The sequence below is a fragment of the Carassius auratus genome, unplaced genomic scaffold, assembly GCF_003368295.1.
Source record: "Carassius auratus strain Wakin unplaced genomic scaffold, ASM336829v1 scaf_tig00215264, whole genome shotgun sequence".
Taxonomy (NCBI): domain Eukaryota; kingdom Metazoa; phylum Chordata; class Actinopteri; order Cypriniformes; family Cyprinidae; genus Carassius; species Carassius auratus.
The window spans coordinates 1260-18418 of NW_020528013.1; the positions used below are offsets into that span (position 1 = coordinate 1260).

Sequence of the window (17159 nt, forward strand, 5' to 3'; positions counted from 1 at the left end):
CATTGAGAAACAAATGTCCTGAATAAACATGCCTTTCGCCCAAGCCTATGACAACACCAAACTCCTTGTGGAGTGGGCGTGCACCCCGATTGGGCAGGAGGTTCCACGGGAAGCATAAGCCAGTCGCAGAGCCTCCACTATCCAGTGTGATAGCCTCTGCTCCGACAGCGCACTGCCCTTCTTGGCACCCGTGTAGCAGACGAAAAGCTGCTCTGAAGTTTGAAACTGGCTAGTTCTGTTCACATAAGTGCACAGGGCACACACAGGCCTGCACGGGGCACAAAACGCACTTCTGAGACACTGAATTACTGTACTCCTTGGGGGAAATTGCTTGAATTTTAACTATCTGAGCTCTGAACGGCGTTAAGAGCACTTTAGGCGAATAGCCAGGTTTGGGTAAATGTCTGACCATGCAATCGTCCGGTCCAAACTGCATACACGCGCTGTTCACTGACAACAGCGCTGTTCCCACTCATTTCCCACAAGCTAGCGAGCAGTAGCCCTGTCTTAAATGAGAGCACTTTAAGGTCGCTAAACTCGGCTGGTTCAAAAGGTGGGTCAGACAACGCACTAAGCACTAACGACAGGTCCCAGACCGGCATTTGACGAAGGTGGGTGGATTAAGCCGCTTAGCTCCCCGGAGAAAGCTCGTTATCAAGGGGTGCCTCCCCACTGAATGACTGTCTAGCAAGTGACGAAAAACGGCAATAGCAGCCATGTAGACTTTCGCTGTAGATGGAGAACTGCCAGCATCCAGACGTTCCTGTAGGAAGGTCATAATAATGCCACTAGCCCTCCATTCTCCATGTACAATGCCGTCCCTGGACAGCATGGTCTGCGGCGCAATTCAAACTGCCCACTATGTGCACTGCTCGGATCGACAGAAGACCCTGTCAGTCCATAAACCAGGCAGCTGTCTCTCTAATCCCTGCAGGAGTCGCGAACGCAAACCTCCCTGGCGATTGGATGTACTCCACCACCGCGCGTGTTTGTCCATTCTGATAAGAACATGACAGTCTTTTCACTAATGGAAGGAAACTCTGCAGCGCTAGATGTACCATTCCATCTCCATGAGTTTTCTGCTTTCCCAATGGAGGTGTGGGATGTGTAATTGCACCTCAATTGCTCATGGAATATTTCAGAATGGCCGAGTGGTCTAAGGGCCAGTCTCAAGACACATCCCCCTTTCTCAGTTGCTGGAAGTTTCTGGTCTCCAAAAGGTGGGTTCAAATCCCACTTCTGACAATGGTTCTTTTGAAATCAAATGACTTGGAATCAACGTTTAGAGATTTAATTCTACAGTTTGGACACTTTGCTTTGCTTCTAACCAGCTCTAGTGATAAAACTGTCCTTTCCAGCCTCCAAATGTAGCCTTGGATTCAAATCGGACTTCTGACAAAGACTCTTTTGTAGTGAGCAGACTAGAAATACAATTGTAACTAATTATGAGACAATCAAAAATATATATATTTGGATCCTTTATTTTTTCCATCTGACCAACTTCACTGTGAGAATTGCACTTCAGTTATTTGGGTGAATATGTCAAAAAGGCACAGTGCTCCAAGGCGCCAAACTCAAGAATTTTCACCCCTCTCAGTTGCTGAGTTTTCTGATTCCCCAATGGAGGTGCGGGATCTACTCACACTTCTGACAAATGCTCTTTTGGAATGACTAGACTAGAAATAGAAATGGAATTAATTATGAGACAACAAATAATATATTTTACATCCTTTATTATGCCATCTGAACAACTTCACTGATAGAATTGCACCCCAACTACTTGCTGAATGCGTCAGAATGGCCGAGTGGTCTAAGGCGCCAGACTCAAGACACATCCCCCTTCTCAGTTGCTGAGGTTTCTGGTCTCCAAATGGAGGCGTGGGTTCAAATCCCACTTCTGACAGTGGTTCTTTTGAAGTCAACTGACTTGCAATCAATGTTTAGAGAGTAAATTCTACAGTTTGGACACTTTGCTTAGCTTCTAACCAGCTCTAGTGATAAAACTGTCCTTTCCAGCCTCCAAATGTAGCCTTGGGTTCAAATCTGACTTCTGACAAAGACTCTTTTGTAGTGAGCGGACTAGAAATATAATTGTAACTAATTATGAGACAATCAAAAATATATATATTTGGATCCTTTATTTTTTCCATTTGACCAACTTCACTGTGAGAATTGCACTTCAGTTATTTGGGTGAATATGTCAAAAAGGCACAGTGCTCCAAGGCGCCAAACTCAAGAATTTTCACCCCTCTCAGTTGCTGAGTTTTCTGATTCCCCAATGGAGGTGCGGGATCTACTCACACTTCTGACAAATGCTCTTTTGGAATGACTAGACTAGAAATAGAAATGGAATTAATTATGAGACAACAAATAATATATTTTACATCCTTTATTATGCCATCTGAACAACTTCACTGATAGAATTGCATCTCAATTACTTGTAAAATATGTCAGAATGGCCGAGTGGTCTAAGGTGCCAGACTCAAGACACATCCACCTTCTCAGTTGCTGAGGTTTCTGGTCTCCAATTGGAGGCATGGGTATAATTGTAACTAATTATGAGACAATCAAAAATATATATATTTGGATCCTTTATTTTTTCCATCTGACCAACTTCACTGTGAGAATTGCACTTCAGCTATTTGAGTGAATATGTCAAAAAGGCACAGTGCTCCAAGGCGCCAAACTCAAGAATTTTCACCCCTCTCAGTTGCTGAGTTTTCTGATTCCCCAATGGAGGTGCGGGATCTACTCACACTTCTGACAAATGCTCTTTTGGAATGACTAGACTAGAAATAGAAATGGAATTAATTATGAGACAACAAATAATATATTTTACATCCTTTATTATGACATCTGAAGAACTTCACTGATAGAATTTCACCTCAACTATTTGCGGGATATGTCAGAATGGCCGAGTGGTCTAAGGCGCCAGACTCAAGACACATCCCCCTTCTCAGTTGCTGAGGTTTCTGGTCTCCAAATGGAGGCGTGGGTTCAAATCCCACTTCTGACAGTGGTTCTTTTGAAGTCAACTGACTTGCAATCAATGTTTAGAGATTTAATTCTACAGTTTGGACACTTTGCTTCGCTTCTAACCAGCTCTAGTGATAAAACTGTCCTTTCCAGCCTCCAAATGTAGCCTTGGGTTCAAATCTGACTTCTGACAAAGACTCTTTTGTAGTGAGCAGACTAGAAATATAATTGTAACTAATTATGAGACAATCAAAAATATATATATTTGGATCCTTTATTTTTTCCATCTGACCAACTTCACTGTGAGAATTGCACTTCAGTTATTTGGGTGAATATGTCAAAAAGGCACAGTGCTCCAAGGCGCCAAACTCAAGAATTTTCACCCCTCTCAGTTGCTGAGTTTTCTGATTCCCCAATGGAGGTGCGGGATCTACTCACACTTCTGACAAATGCTCTTTTGGAATGACTAGACTAGAAATAGAAATGGAATTAATTATGAGACAACAAATAATATATTTTACATCCTTTATTATGCCATCTGAACAACTTCACTGATAGAATTGCACCTCAACTACTTGCTGAATGTGTCAGAATGGCCGAGTGGTCTAAGGCGCCGGACTCAAGACACATCCCCCTTCTCAGTTGCTGAGGTTTCTGGTCTCCAAATGGAGGGGTGGGTTCAAATCCCACTTCTGACAGTGGTTCTTTTGAAGTCAACTGACTTGCAATCAATGTTTAGAGATTTAATTCTACAGTTTGGACACTTTGCTTCGCTTCTAACCAGCTCTAGTGATAAAACTGTCCTTTCCAGCCTCCAAATGTAGCCTTGGGTTCAAATCGGACTTCTGACAAAGACTCTTTTGTAGTGAGCAGACTAGAAATACAATTGTAACTAATTATGAGACAATCAAAAATATATATATTTGGATCCTTTATTTTTTCCATCTGACCAACTTCACTGTGAGAATTGCACTTCAGTTATTTGGGTGAATATGTCAAAAAGGCACAGTGCTCCAAGGCGCCAAACTCAAGAATTTTCACCCCTCTCACTTGCTGAGTTTTCTGATTCCCCAATGGAGGTGCGGGATCTACTCACACTTCTGACAAATGCTCTTTTGGAATGACTAGACTAGAAATAGAAATGGAATTAATTATGAGACAACAAATAATATATTTTACATCCTTTATTATGCCATCTGAACAACTTCACTGATAGAATTGCACCTCAACTACTTGCTGAATGTGTCAGAATCGCCGAGTGGTCTAAGGCGCCAGACTCAAGACACATCCCCCTTCTCAGTTGCTGAGGTTTCTGGTCTCCAAATGGAGGCGTGGGTTCAAATCCCACTTCTGACAGTGGTTCTTTTGAAGTCAACTGACTTGCAATCAATGTTTAGAGATTTAATTCTACAGTTTGGACACTTTGCTTCGCTTCTAACCAGCTCTAGTGATAAAACTGTCCTTTCCAGCCTCCAAATGTAGCCTTGGGTTCAAATCTGACTTCTGACAAAGACTCTTTTGTAGTGAGCAGACTAGAAATATAATTGTAACTAATTATGAGACAATCAAAAATATATATATTTGGATCCTTTATTTTTTCCATCTGACCAACTTCACTGTGAGAATTGCACTTCAGTTATTTGGGTGAATATGTCAAAAAGGCACAGTGCTCCAAGGCGCCAAACTCAAGAATTTTCACCCCTCTCAGTTGCTGAGTTTTCTGATTCCCCAATGGAGGTGCGGGATCTACTCACACTTCTGACAAATGCTCTTTTGGAATGACTAGACTAGAAATAGAAATGGAATTAATTATGAGACAACAAATAATATATTTTACATCCTTTATTATGCCATCTGAACAACTTCACTGATAGAATTGCATCTCAATTACTTGTAGAATATGTCAGAATGGCCGAGTGGTCTAAGGCGCCAGACTCAAGACACATCCCCCTTCTCAGTTGCTGAGGTTTCTGGTCTCCAAATGGAGGCGTGGGTTCAAATCCCACTTCTGACAATGGATCTTTTGAAGTCAACTGACTTGGAATCAACGTTTAGAGAGTAAATTCTACAGTTTGGACACTTTGCTTCGCTTCTAACCAGCTCTAGTGATAAAACTGTCCTTTCCAGCCTCCAAATGTAGCCTTGGGTTCAAATCGGACTTCTGACAAAGACTCTTTTGTAGTGAGCAGACTAGAAATATAATTGTAACTAATTATGAGACAATCAAAAATATATATATTTGGATCCTTTATTTTTTCCATCTGACCAACTTCACTGTGAGAATTGCACTTCAGTTATTTGGGTGAATATGTCAAAAAGGCACAGTGCTCCAAGGCGCCAAACTCAAGAATTTTCACCCCTCTCAGTTGCTGAGTTTTCTGATTCCCCAATGGAGGTGCGGGATCTACTCACACTTCTGACAAATGCTCTTTTGGAATGACTAGACTAGAAATAGAAATGGAATTAATTATGAGACAACAAATAATATATTTTACATCCTTTATTATGCCATCTGAACAACTTCACTGATAGAATTGCATCTCAATTACTTGTAGAATATGTCAGAATGGCTGAGTGGTCTAAGGCGCCAGACTCAAGACACATCCCCCTTCTCAGTTGCTGAGGTTTCTGGTCTCCAAATGGAGGCGTGGGTTCAAATCCCACTTCTGACAATGGATCTTTTGAAGTCAGCTGACTTGGAATCAACGTTTAGAGAGTAAATTCTACAGTTTGGACACTTTACTTAGCCTCTAACCAACTCTAGTGATGAAACTGTCCTTTCCAGCCTCCAAATGTAGCCTTGGATTCAAATCGGACTTCTGACAAAGACTCTTTTGTAGTGAGCAGACTAGAAATACAATTGTAACTAATTATGAGACAATCAAAAATATATATATTTGGATCCTTTATTTTTTCCATCTGACCAACTTCACTGTGAGAATTGCACTTCAGTTATTTGGGTGAATATGTCAAAAAGGCACAGTGCTCCAAGGCGCCAAACTCAAGAATTTTCACCCCTCTCACTTGCTGAGTTTTCTGATTCCCCAATGGAGGTGCGGGATCTACTCACACTTCTGACAAATGCTCTTTTGGAATGACTAGACTAGAAATAGAAATGGAATTAATTATGAGACAACAAATAATATATTTTACATCCTTTATTATGCCATCTGAACAACTTCACTGATAGAATTGCACCTCAACTACTTGCTGAATGTGTCAGAATGGCCGAGTGGTCTAAGGCGCCAGACTCAAGACACATCCCCCTTCTCAGTTGCTGAGGTTTCTGGTCTCCAAATGGAGGGGTGGGTTCAAATCCCACTTCTGACAGTGGTTCTTTTGAAGTCAACTGACTTGCAATCAATGTTTAGAGATTTAATTCTACAGTTTGGACACTTTGCTTCGCTTCTAACCAGCTCTAGTGATAAAACTGTCCTTTCCAGCCTCCAAATGTAGCCTTGGGTTCAAATCGGACTTCTGACAAAGACTCTTTTGTAGTGAGCAGACTAGAAATACAATTGTAACTAATTATGAGACAATCAAAAATATATATATTTGGATCCTTTATTTTTTCCATCTGACCAACTTCACTGTGAGAATTGCACTTCAGTTATTTGGGTGAATATGTCAAAAAGGCACAGTGCTCCAAGGCGCCAAACTCAAGAATTTTCACCCCTCTCACTTGCTGAGTTTTCTGATTCCCCAATGGAGGTGCGGGATCTACTCACACTTCTGACAAATGCTTTTTTGGAATGACTAGACTAGAAATAGAAATGGAATTAATTATGAGACAACAAATAATATATTTTACATCCTTTATTATGCCATCTGAACAACTTCACTGATAGAATTGCACCTCAACTACTTGCTGAATGTGTCAGAATCGCCGAGTGGTCTAAGGCGCCAGACTCAAGACACATCCCCCTTCTCAGTTGCTGAGGTTTCTGGTCTCCAAATGGAGGCGTGGGTTCAAATCCCACTTCTGACAGTGGTTCTTTTGAAGTCAACTGACTTGCAATCAATGTTTAGAGATTTAATTCTACAGTTTGGACACTTTGCTTCGCTTCTAACCAGCTCTAGTGATAAAACTGTCCTTTCCAGCCTCCAAATGTAGCCTTGGGTTCAAATCTGACTTCTGACAAAGACTCTTTTGTAGTGAGCAGACTAGAAATATAATTGTAACTAATTATGAGACAATCAAAAATATATATATTTGGATCCTTTATTTTTTCCATCTGACCAACTTCACTGTGAGAATTGCACTTCAGTTATTTGGGTGAATATGTCAAAAAGGCACAGTGCTCCAAGGCGCCAAACTCAAGAATTTTCACCCCTCTCAGTTGCTGAGTTTTCTGATTCCCCAATGGAGGTGCGGGATCTACTCACACTTCTGACAAATGCTCTTTTGGAATGACTAGACTAGAAATAGAAATGGAATTAATTATGAGACAACAAATAATATATTTTACATCCTTTATTATGCCATCTGAACAACTTCACTGATAGAATTGCATCTCAATTACTTGTAGAATATGTCAGAATGGCCGAGTGGTCTAAGGCGCCAGACTCAAGACACATCCCCCTTCTCAGTTGCTGAGGTTTCTGGTCTCCAAATGGAGGCGTGGGTTCAAATCCCACTTCTGACAATGGATCTTTTGAAGTCAGCTGACTTGGAATCAACGTTTAGAGAGTAAATTCTACAGTTTGGACACTTTACTTAGCCTCTAACCAACTCTAGTGATGAAACTGTCCTTTCCAGCCTCCAAATGTAGCCTTGTGTTCAAATCTGACTTCTGACAAAGACTCTTTTTTAGTGAGCAGACTAGAAATACAATTGTAACTAATTATGAGACAATCAAAAATATATATATTGGGATCCTTTATTTTTTCCATCTGACCAACTTCACTGTGGGAATTGCACTTCAGTTATTTGGGTGAATATGTCAAAAAGGCACAGTGCTCCTAGGCGCCAAACTCAAGAATTTTCACCCCTCTCAGTTGCTGAGTTTTCTGATACCCCAATGGAGGTGCGGGATCTACTCACACTTCTGACAAATGCTCTTTTGGAATGACTAGACTAGAAATAGAAATGGAATTAATTATGAGACAACAAATAATATATTTTACATCCTTTATTATGACATCTGAAGAACTTCACTGATAGAATTTCACCTCAACTATTTGCGGAATATGACTAGACTAGAAATAGAAATGGAATTAATTATGAGAAAACAAATAATATATTTTACATCCTTTATTATGACATCTGAAGAACTTCACTGATACAATTTCACCTCAACTATTTGTGGAATATGTCAGAATGGCCGAGTGGTCTAAGGCGCCAGACTCAAGACACATCCCCCTTCTCAGTTGCTGAGGTTTCTGGTCTCCAAATGGAGGCGTGGGTTCAAATCCCACTTCTGACAATGGTTCTTTTGAAGTCAACTGACTTGCAATCAACGTTTAGAGATTTAATTCTACAGTTTGGACACTTTCCTTTGCTTCTAACCAGCTCTAGTGATAAAACTGTCCTTTCCAGCCTCCAAATGTAGCCTTGGATTCAAATCGGACTTCTCACAAAGACTCTTTTGTAGTGAGCAGACTAGAAATACAATTGTAACTAATTATGAGACAATCAAAAATATATATATTTGGATCCTTTATTTTTTCCATCTGACCAACTTCACTGTGAGAATTGCACTTCAGTTATTTGGGTGAATATGTCAAAAAGGCACAGTGCTCCAAGGCGCCAAACTCAAGAATTTTCACCCCTCTCACTTGCTGAGTTTTCTGATTCCCCAATGGAGGTGCGGGATCTACTCACACTTCTGACAAATGCTCTTTTGGAATGACTAGACTAGAAATAGAAATGGAATTAATTATGAGACAACAAATAATATATTTTACATCCTTTATTATGCCATCTGAACAACTTCACTGATAGAATTGCACCTCAACTACTTGCTGAATGTGTCAGAATCGCCGAGTGGTCTAAGGCGCCAGACTCAAGACACATCCCCCTTCTCAGTTGCTGAGGTTTCTGGTCTCCAAATGGAGGCGTGGGTTCAAATCCCACTTCTGACAGTGGTTCTTTTGAAGTCAACTGACTTGCAATCAATGTTTAGAGATTTAATTCTACAGTTTGGACACTTTGCTTCGCTTCTAACCAGCTCTAGTGATAAAACTGTCCTTTCCAGCCTCCAAATGTAGCCTTGGGTTCAAATCTGACTTCTGACAAAGACTCTTTTGTAGTGAGCAGACTAGAAATATAATTGTAACTAATTATGAGACAATCAAAAATATATATATATTTGGATCCTTTATTTTTTCCATCTGACCAACTTCACTGTGAGAATTGCACTTCAGTTATTTGGGTGAATATGTCAAAAAGGCACAGTGCTCCAAGGCGCCAAACTCAAGAATTTTCACCCCTCTCAGTTGCTGAGTTTTCTGATTCCCCAATGGAGGTGCGGGATCTACTCACACTTCTGACAAATGCTCTTTTGGAATGACTAGACTAGAAATAGAAATGGAATTAATTATGAGACAACAAATAATATATTTTACATCCTTTATTATGCCGTCTGAACAACTTCACTGATAGAATTGCATCTCAATTACTTGTAGAATATGTCAGAATGGCCGAGTGGTCTAAGGCGCCAGACTCAAGACACATCCCCCTTCTCAGTTGCTGAGGTTTCTGGTCTCCAAATGGAGGCGTGGGTTCAAATCCCACTTCTGACAATGGATCTTTTGAAGTCAGCTGACTTGGAATCAACGTTTAGAGAGTAAATTCTACAGTTTGGACACTTTACTTAGCCTCTAACCAACTCTAGTGATGAAACTGTCCTTTCCAGCCTCCAAATGTAGCCTTGTGTTCAAATCTGACAAAGACTCTTTTTTAGTGAGCAGACTAGAAATACAATTGTAACTAATTATGAGACAATCAAAAATATATATATTGGGATCCTTTATTTTTTCCATCTGACCAACTTCACTGTGGGAATTGCACTTCAGTTATTTGGGTGAATATGTCAAAAAGGCACAGTGCTCCTAGGCGCCAAACTCAAGAATTTTCACCCCTCTCAGTTGCTGAGTTTTCTGATACCCCAATGGAGGTGCGGGATCTACTCACACTTCTGACAAATGCTCTTTTGGAATGACTAGACTAGAAATAGAAATGGAATTAATTATGAGACAACAAATAATATATTTTACATCCTTTATTATGCCATCTGAACAACTTCACTGATAGAATTGCACCTCAACTACTTGCAGAATATGTCAGAATGGCCGAGTGGTCTAAGGCGCCAGACTCAAGACACATCCCCCTTCTCAGTTGCTGAGGTTTCTGGTCTCCAAATGGAGGCGTGGGTTCAAATCCCACTTCTGACAATGGATCTTTTGAAGTCAGCTGACTTGGAATCAACGTTTAGAGAGTAAATTCTACAGTTTGGACACTTTACTTAGCCTCTAACCAACTCTAGTGATGAAACTGTCCTTTCCAGCCTCCAAATGTAGCCTTGGGTTCAAATCTGACTTCTGACAAAGACTCTTTTTTAGTGAGCAGACTAGAAATACAATTGTAACTAATTATGAGACAATCAAAAATATATATATTTGGATCCTTTATTTTTTCCATCTGACCAACTTCACTGTGGGAATTGCACTTCAGTTATTTGGGTGAATATGTCAAAAAGGCGCAGTGCTCCAAGGCGCCAAACTCAAGAATTTTCACCCCTCTCAGTTGCTGAGTTTTCTGATACCCCAATGGAGGTGCGGGATCTACTCACACTTCTGACAAATGCTCTTTTGGAATGACTAGACTAGAAATAGAAATGGAATTAATTATGAGACAACAAATAATATATTTTACATCCTTTATTATGCCATCTGAACAACTTCACTGATAGAATTGCACCTCAACTACTTGCAGAATATGTCAGAATGGCCGAGTGGTCTAAGGCGCCAGACTCAAAACACATCCCCCTTCTCAGTTGCTGAGGTTTCTGGTCTCCAAATGGAGGCGTGGGTTCAAATCCCACTTCTGACAATGGATCTTTTGAAGTCAGCTGACTTGGAATCAACGTTTAGAGAGTAAATTCTACAGTTTGGACACTTTACTTAGCCTCTAACCAACTCTAGTGATGAAACTGTCCTTTCCAGCCTCCAAATTTAGCCTTGGGTTCAAATCTGACTTCTGACAAAGACTCTTTTTTAGTGAGCAGACTAGAAATACAATTGTAACTAATTATGAGACAATCAAAAATATATATATTTGGATCCTTTATTTTTTCCATCTGACCAACTTCACTGTGGGAATTGCACTTCAGTTATTTGGGTGAATATGTCAAAAAGGCACAGTGCTCCAAGGCGCCAAACTCAAGAATTTTCACCCCTCTCAGTTGCTGAGTTTTCTGATACCCCAATGGAGGTGCGGGATCTACTCACACTTCTGACAAATGCTCTTTTGGAATGACTAGACTAGAAATAGAAATGGAATTAATTATGAGACAACAAATAATATATTTTACATCCTTTATTATGCCATCTGAACAACTTCACTGATAGAATTGCACCTCAACTACTTGCAGAATATGTCAGAATGGCCGAGTGGTCTAAGGCGCCAGACTCAAGACACATCCCCCTTCTCAGTTGCTGAGGTTTCTGGTCTCCAAATGGAGGCGTGGGTTCAAATCCCACTTCTGACAATGGATCTTTTGAAGTCAACTGACTTGGAATCAACGTTTAGAGAGTAAATTCTACAGTTTGGACACTTTGCATCGCTTCTAACCAGCTCTAGTGATAAAACTGTCCTTTCCAGCCTCCAAATGTAGCCTTGGGTTCAAATCGGACTTCTGACAAAGACTCTTTTGTAGTGAGCAGACTAGAAATATAATTGTAACTAATTATGAGACAATCAAAAATATATATATTTGGATCCTTTATTTTTTCCATCTGACCAACTTCACTGTGAGAATTGCACTTCAGTTATTTGGGTGAATATGTCAAAAAGGCACAGTGCTCCAAGGCGCCAAACTCAAGAATTTTCACCCTTCTCAGTTGCTGAGTTTTCTGATTCCCCAATGGAGGTGCGGGATCTACTCACACTTCTGACAAATGCTCTTTTGGAATGACTAGACTAGAAATAGAAATGGAATTAATTATGAGACAACAAATAATATATTTTACATCCTTTATTATGACATCTGAAGAACTTCACTGATAGAATTTCACCTCAACTATTTGCGGAATATGACTAGACTAGAAATAGAAATGGAATTAATTATGAGAAAACAAATAATATATTTTACATCCTTTATTATGACATCTGAAGAACTTCACTGATAGAATTTCACCTCAACTATTTGCGGAATATGTCAGAATGGCCGAGTGGTCTAAGGCGCCAGACTCAAGACACATCCCCCTTCTCAGTTGCTGAGGTTTCTGGTCTCCAAATGGAGGCGTGGGTTCAAATCCCACTTCTGACAATGGTTCTTTTGAAGTCAACTGACTTGCAATCAACGTTTAGAGATTTAATTCTACAGTTTGGACACTTTCCTTTGCTTCTAACCAGCTCTAGTGATAAAACTGTCCTTTCCAGCCTCCAAATGTAGCCTTGGATTCAAATCGGACTTCTGACAAAGACTCTTTTGTAGTGAGCAGACTAGAAATACAATTGTAACTAATTATGAGACAATCAAAAATATATATATTTGGATCCTTTATTTTTTCCATCTGACCAACTTCACTGTGAGAATTGCACTTCAGTTATTTGGGTGAATATGTCAAAAAGGCACAGTGCTCCAAGGCGCCAAACTCAAGAATTTTCACCCCTCTCACTTGCTGAGTTTTCTGATTCCCCAATGGAGGTGCGGGATCTACTCACACTTCTGACAAATGCTCTTTTGGAATGACTAGACTAGAAATAGAAATGGAATTAATTATGAGACAACAAATAATATATTTTACATCCTTTATTATGCCATCTGAACAACTTCACTGATAGAATTGCACCTCAACTACTTGCTGAATGTGTCAGAATCGCCGAGTGGTCTAAGGCGCCAGACTCAAGACACATCCCCCTTCTCAGTTGCTGAGGTTTCTGGTCTCCAAATGGAGGCGTGGGTTCAAATCCCACTTCTGACAGTGGTTCTTTTGAAGTCAACTGACTTGCAATCAATGTTTAGAGATTTAATTCTACAGTTTGGACACTTTGCTTCGCTTCTAACCAGCTCTAGTGATAAAACTGTCCTTTCCAGCCTCCAAATGTAGCCTTGGGTTCAAATCTGACTTCTGACAAAGACTCTTTTGTAGTGAGCAGACTAGAAATATAATTGTAACTAATTATGAGACAATCAAAAATATATATATTTGGATCCTTTATTTTTTCCATCTGACCAACTTCACTGTGAGAATTGCACTTCAGTTATTTGGGTGAATATGTCAAAAAGGCACAGTGCTCCAAGGCGCCAAACTCAAGAATTTTCACCCCTCTCAGTTGCTGAGTTTTCTGATTCCCCAATGGAGGTGCGGGATCTACTCACACTTCTGACAAATGCTCTTTTGGAATGACTAGACTAGAAATAGAAATGGAATTAATTATGAGACAACAAATAATATATTTTACATTCTTTATTATGCCATCTGAACAACTTCACTGATAGAATTGCATCTCAATTACTTGTAGAATATGTCAGAATGGCCGAGTGGTCTAAGGCGCCAGACTCAAGACACATCCCCCTTCTCAGTTGCTGAGGTTTCTGGTCTCCAAATGGAGGCGTGGGTTCAAATCCCACTTCTGACACTGGATCTTTTGAAGTCAGCTGACTTGGAATCAACGTTTAGAGAGTAAATTCTACAGTTTGGACACTTTACTTAGCCTCTAACCAACTCTAGTGATGAAACTGTCCTTTCCAGCCTCCAAATGTAGCCTTGTGTTCAAATCTGACTTCTGACAAAGACTCTTTTTTAGTGAGCAGACTAGAAATACAATTGTAACTAATTATGAGACAATCAAAAATATATATATTGGGATCCTTTATTTTTTCCATCTGACCAACTTCACTGTGGGAATTGCACTTCAGTTATTTGGGTGAATATGTCAAAAAGGCACAGTGCTCCTAGGCGCCAAACTCAAGAATTTTCACCCCTCTCAGTTGCTGAGTTTTCTGATACCCCAATGGAGGTGCGGGATCTACTCACACTTCTGACAAATGCTCTTTTGGAATGACTAGACTAGAAATAGAAATGGAATTAATTATGAGACAACAAATAATATATTTTACATCCTTTATTATGCCATCTGAACAACTTCACTGATAGAATTGCACCTCAACTACTTGCAGAATATGTCAGAATGGCCGAGTGGTCTAAGGCGCCAGACTCAAGACCACATCCCCCTTCTCAGTTGCTGAGGTTTCTGGTCTCCAAATGGAGGCGTGGGTTCAAATCCCACTTCTGACAATGGATCTTTTGAAGTCAACTGACTTGCAATCAACGTTTAGAGATTTAATTCTACAGTTTGGACACTTTCCTTTGCTTCTAACCAGCTCTAGTGATAAAACTGTCCTTTCCAGCCTCCAAATGTAGCCTTGGATTCAAATCGGACTTCTGACAAAGACTCTTTTGTAGTTGAGCAGACTAGAAATACAATTGTAACTAATTATGAGACAATCAAAAATATATATATTTTGGATCCTTTATTTTTTCCATCTGACCAACTTCATTGTGAGAATTGCACTTCAGTTATTGGGTGAATATGTCAAAAAGGCACAGTGCTCCAAGGCGCCAAACTCAAGAATTTTCACCCCTCTCACTTGCTGAGTTTTCTGATTCCCCAATGGAGGTGCGGGATCTACTCACACTTCTGACAAATGCTCTTTTTGAATGACTAGACTAGAAATAGAAATGGAATTAATTATGAGACAACAAATAATATATTTTACATCCTTTATTATGCCATCTGAACAACTTCACTGATAGAATTGCACCTCAACTACTTGCTGAATGTGTCAGAATCGCCGAGTGGTCTGAAGGCGCCAGACTCAAGACACATCCCCCTTCTCAGTTGCTGAGGTTTCTGGTCTCCAAATGGAGGCGTGGGTTCAAATCCCACTTCTGACAGTGGTTCTTTTGAAGTCAACTGACTTGCAATCAATGTTTAGAGATTTAATTCTACAGTTTGGACACTTTGCTTCGCTTCTAACCAGCTCTAGTGATAAAACTGTCCTTTCCAGCCTCCAAATGGTAGCCTTGGGTTCAAATCTGACTTCTGACAAAGACTCTTTTGTAGTGAGCAGACTAGAAATATAATTGTAACTAATTATGAGACAATCAAAAATATATATATTGGATCCTTTATTTTTTCCATCTGACCAACTTCACTGTGAGAATTGCCACTTCAGTTATTTTGGTTGAATATGTCAAAAAGGCACAGTGCTCCAAGGCGCCAAACTCAAGAATTTTCACCCCTCTCAGTGCTGAGTTTTCTGATTCCCCAATGGAGGTGCGGGATCTACTCACACTTCTGACAAATGCTCTTTTGGATGAACTAGACTAGAAATAGAAATGGAATTAATTATGAGACAACAAATTAATATATTTTACATTCTTTATTATGCCATCTGAAACCAACTTCACTGATAGATTGGCATCTCAATTACTTGTAGAATATGTCAGAATGGCCGAGTGGTCTAAGGCGCCAGACTCAAGACACATCCCCCTTCTCAGTTGCTGAGGTTTCTGGTCTCCAAATGGAGGCGTGGTTCAAATCCCACTTCTGACACTGGATCTTTTGAAGTCAACTGACTTGAATCAACGTTTAGAGAGTAAATTCTACAGTTTGGACACTTTCCTTCGCTTCTAACCACTCTAGTGATAAAACTGTCCTTTCCAGCCTCCAAATGTAGCCTTGGTTCAAATCTGACTTCTGACAAAGACTCTTTTTAGTGAGCAGACTAGAAATACAATTGTAACTAATTATGAGACAATCAAAATATATATATTTGGATCCTTTATTTTTCCATCTGACCAACTTCACTGTGAGAATTGCACTTCAGTTATTTGGGTGAATATGTCAAAAAGGCACAGTGCTCCAAGGCGCCAAACTCAAGAATTTCACCCCTCTCAGTTGCTGAGTTTTCTGATTCCCCAATGGAGGTGCGGGATCTACTCACACTTCTGACAAATGCTCTTTTTGGAATGACTAGACTAGAAATAGAAATGGAATTAATTATGAGACAACAAATAATATATTTTACATCCTTTATTATGCCATCTGAACAACTTCACTGATAGAATTGCACCTCACTACTTGCAGAATATGTCAGAATGGCCGAGTGGTCTAGGCGCCAGACTCAAGACACATCCCCTTTCTCAGTTGCTGAGGTTTGGTCTCCAAATGGAGGCGTGGGTTCAAATCCCAAATGGAGGCGTGGGTTCAAATCCCACTTCTGACAATGGTTCTTTTGAAGTCAACTGACTTGAATCAACGTTTAGAGAGTAAATTCTACAGTTTGGACACTTTGCTTCGCTTCTAACCAGCTCTAGTGATAAAACTGTCCTTTCCAGCCTCCAAATGTAGCCTTGGGTTCAAATCGGACTTCTGACAAAGACTCTTTTGTAGTGAGCAGACTAGAAATAATTGTAACTAATTATGAGACAATCAAAAATATATATATTTGGATCCTTTATTTTTCCATCTGACCAACTTCACTGTGAGAATTGCACTTCAGTTATTTGGGTGAATATGTCAAAAAGGCACAGTGCTCCAAGGCGCCAAACTCAAGAATTTTCACCCCTCTCAGTTGCTGAGTTTTCTGATTCCCAATGGAGGTGCGGGATCTACTCACACTTCTGACAAATGCTCTTTTGGAATGACTAGACTAGAAATAGAAATGGAATTAATTATGAGACAACAAATAATATATTTTACATCCTTTATTATGCATCTGAACAACTTCACTGATAGAATTGCACCTCAACTACTTGCAGAATATGTCAGAATGGCCGAGTGGTCTAAGGCGCCAGACTCAAGACACATCCCCTTCTCAGTTGCTGAGGTTTCTGGTCTCCAAATGGAGGCGTGGGTTCAAATCCCACTTCTGACAATGGATCTTTTGAAGTCAGCTGACTTGGAATCAACGTTTAGAGAGTAAATTCTACAGTTTGGACACTTACTT

At 40.0% G+C, this 17159-nt stretch overlaps 19 non-coding genes across 19 annotated transcripts; all 19 read left to right on the top strand.

The window, feature by feature from the left end:
* The first annotated feature begins 1791 nt into the window (after positions 1-1791).
* On the top strand, positions 1792-1903 carry trnal-caa (transfer RNA leucine (anticodon CAA)). Its single transcript has 2 exons — positions 1792-1829; positions 1858-1903. It is a non-coding gene; the product is annotated as a tRNA-Leu (tRNA).
* Positions 1904-2904: 1001 nt separating this feature from the next.
* On the top strand, positions 2905-3016 carry trnal-caa (transfer RNA leucine (anticodon CAA)). Its single transcript has 2 exons — positions 2905-2942; positions 2971-3016. It is a non-coding gene; the product is annotated as a tRNA-Leu (tRNA).
* A 1204-nt stretch (positions 3017-4220) lies between these two features.
* Positions 4221-4332, top strand: trnal-caa (transfer RNA leucine (anticodon CAA)). Its single transcript has 2 exons — positions 4221-4258; positions 4287-4332. It is a non-coding gene; the product is annotated as a tRNA-Leu (tRNA).
* Positions 4333-4878: 546 nt separating this feature from the next.
* On the top strand, positions 4879-4990 carry trnal-caa (transfer RNA leucine (anticodon CAA)). Its single transcript has 2 exons — positions 4879-4916; positions 4945-4990. It is a non-coding gene; the product is annotated as a tRNA-Leu (tRNA).
* Positions 4991-5536: 546 nt separating this feature from the next.
* trnal-caa (transfer RNA leucine (anticodon CAA)) lies at positions 5537-5648 on the top strand. The gene is made up of 2 exons: positions 5537-5574; positions 5603-5648. It is a non-coding gene; the product is annotated as a tRNA-Leu (tRNA).
* A 546-nt stretch (positions 5649-6194) lies between these two features.
* Positions 6195-6306, top strand: trnal-caa (transfer RNA leucine (anticodon CAA)). Its single transcript has 2 exons — positions 6195-6232; positions 6261-6306. It is a non-coding gene; the product is annotated as a tRNA-Leu (tRNA).
* A 546-nt stretch (positions 6307-6852) lies between these two features.
* Positions 6853-6964, top strand: trnal-caa (transfer RNA leucine (anticodon CAA)). The gene is made up of 2 exons: positions 6853-6890; positions 6919-6964. It is a non-coding gene; the product is annotated as a tRNA-Leu (tRNA).
* Positions 6965-7510: 546 nt separating this feature from the next.
* Positions 7511-7622, top strand: trnal-caa (transfer RNA leucine (anticodon CAA)). The gene is made up of 2 exons: positions 7511-7548; positions 7577-7622. It is a non-coding gene; the product is annotated as a tRNA-Leu (tRNA).
* Positions 7623-8290: 668 nt separating this feature from the next.
* On the top strand, positions 8291-8402 carry trnal-caa (transfer RNA leucine (anticodon CAA)). Its single transcript has 2 exons — positions 8291-8328; positions 8357-8402. It is a non-coding gene; the product is annotated as a tRNA-Leu (tRNA).
* A 546-nt stretch (positions 8403-8948) lies between these two features.
* On the top strand, positions 8949-9060 carry trnal-caa (transfer RNA leucine (anticodon CAA)). Its single transcript has 2 exons — positions 8949-8986; positions 9015-9060. It is a non-coding gene; the product is annotated as a tRNA-Leu (tRNA).
* A 548-nt stretch (positions 9061-9608) lies between these two features.
* On the top strand, positions 9609-9720 carry trnal-caa (transfer RNA leucine (anticodon CAA)). The gene is made up of 2 exons: positions 9609-9646; positions 9675-9720. It is a non-coding gene; the product is annotated as a tRNA-Leu (tRNA).
* A 539-nt stretch (positions 9721-10259) lies between these two features.
* trnal-caa (transfer RNA leucine (anticodon CAA)) lies at positions 10260-10371 on the top strand. The gene is made up of 2 exons: positions 10260-10297; positions 10326-10371. It is a non-coding gene; the product is annotated as a tRNA-Leu (tRNA).
* Positions 10372-10917: 546 nt separating this feature from the next.
* Positions 10918-11029, top strand: trnal-caa (transfer RNA leucine (anticodon CAA)). The gene is made up of 2 exons: positions 10918-10955; positions 10984-11029. It is a non-coding gene; the product is annotated as a tRNA-Leu (tRNA).
* A 546-nt stretch (positions 11030-11575) lies between these two features.
* On the top strand, positions 11576-11687 carry trnal-caa (transfer RNA leucine (anticodon CAA)). Its single transcript has 2 exons — positions 11576-11613; positions 11642-11687. It is a non-coding gene; the product is annotated as a tRNA-Leu (tRNA).
* A 668-nt stretch (positions 11688-12355) lies between these two features.
* Positions 12356-12467, top strand: trnal-caa (transfer RNA leucine (anticodon CAA)). Its single transcript has 2 exons — positions 12356-12393; positions 12422-12467. It is a non-coding gene; the product is annotated as a tRNA-Leu (tRNA).
* Positions 12468-13013: 546 nt separating this feature from the next.
* trnal-caa (transfer RNA leucine (anticodon CAA)) lies at positions 13014-13125 on the top strand. The gene is made up of 2 exons: positions 13014-13051; positions 13080-13125. It is a non-coding gene; the product is annotated as a tRNA-Leu (tRNA).
* A 546-nt stretch (positions 13126-13671) lies between these two features.
* trnal-caa (transfer RNA leucine (anticodon CAA)) lies at positions 13672-13783 on the top strand. The gene is made up of 2 exons: positions 13672-13709; positions 13738-13783. It is a non-coding gene; the product is annotated as a tRNA-Leu (tRNA).
* A 546-nt stretch (positions 13784-14329) lies between these two features.
* trnal-caa (transfer RNA leucine (anticodon CAA)) lies at positions 14330-14442 on the top strand. The gene is made up of 2 exons: positions 14330-14367; positions 14397-14442. It is a non-coding gene; the product is annotated as a tRNA-Leu (tRNA).
* A 2534-nt stretch (positions 14443-16976) lies between these two features.
* trnal-caa (transfer RNA leucine (anticodon CAA)) lies at positions 16977-17087 on the top strand. Its single transcript has 2 exons — positions 16977-17014; positions 17042-17087. It is a non-coding gene; the product is annotated as a tRNA-Leu (tRNA).
* The last annotated feature ends 72 nt before the right edge of the window (positions 17088-17159 follow it).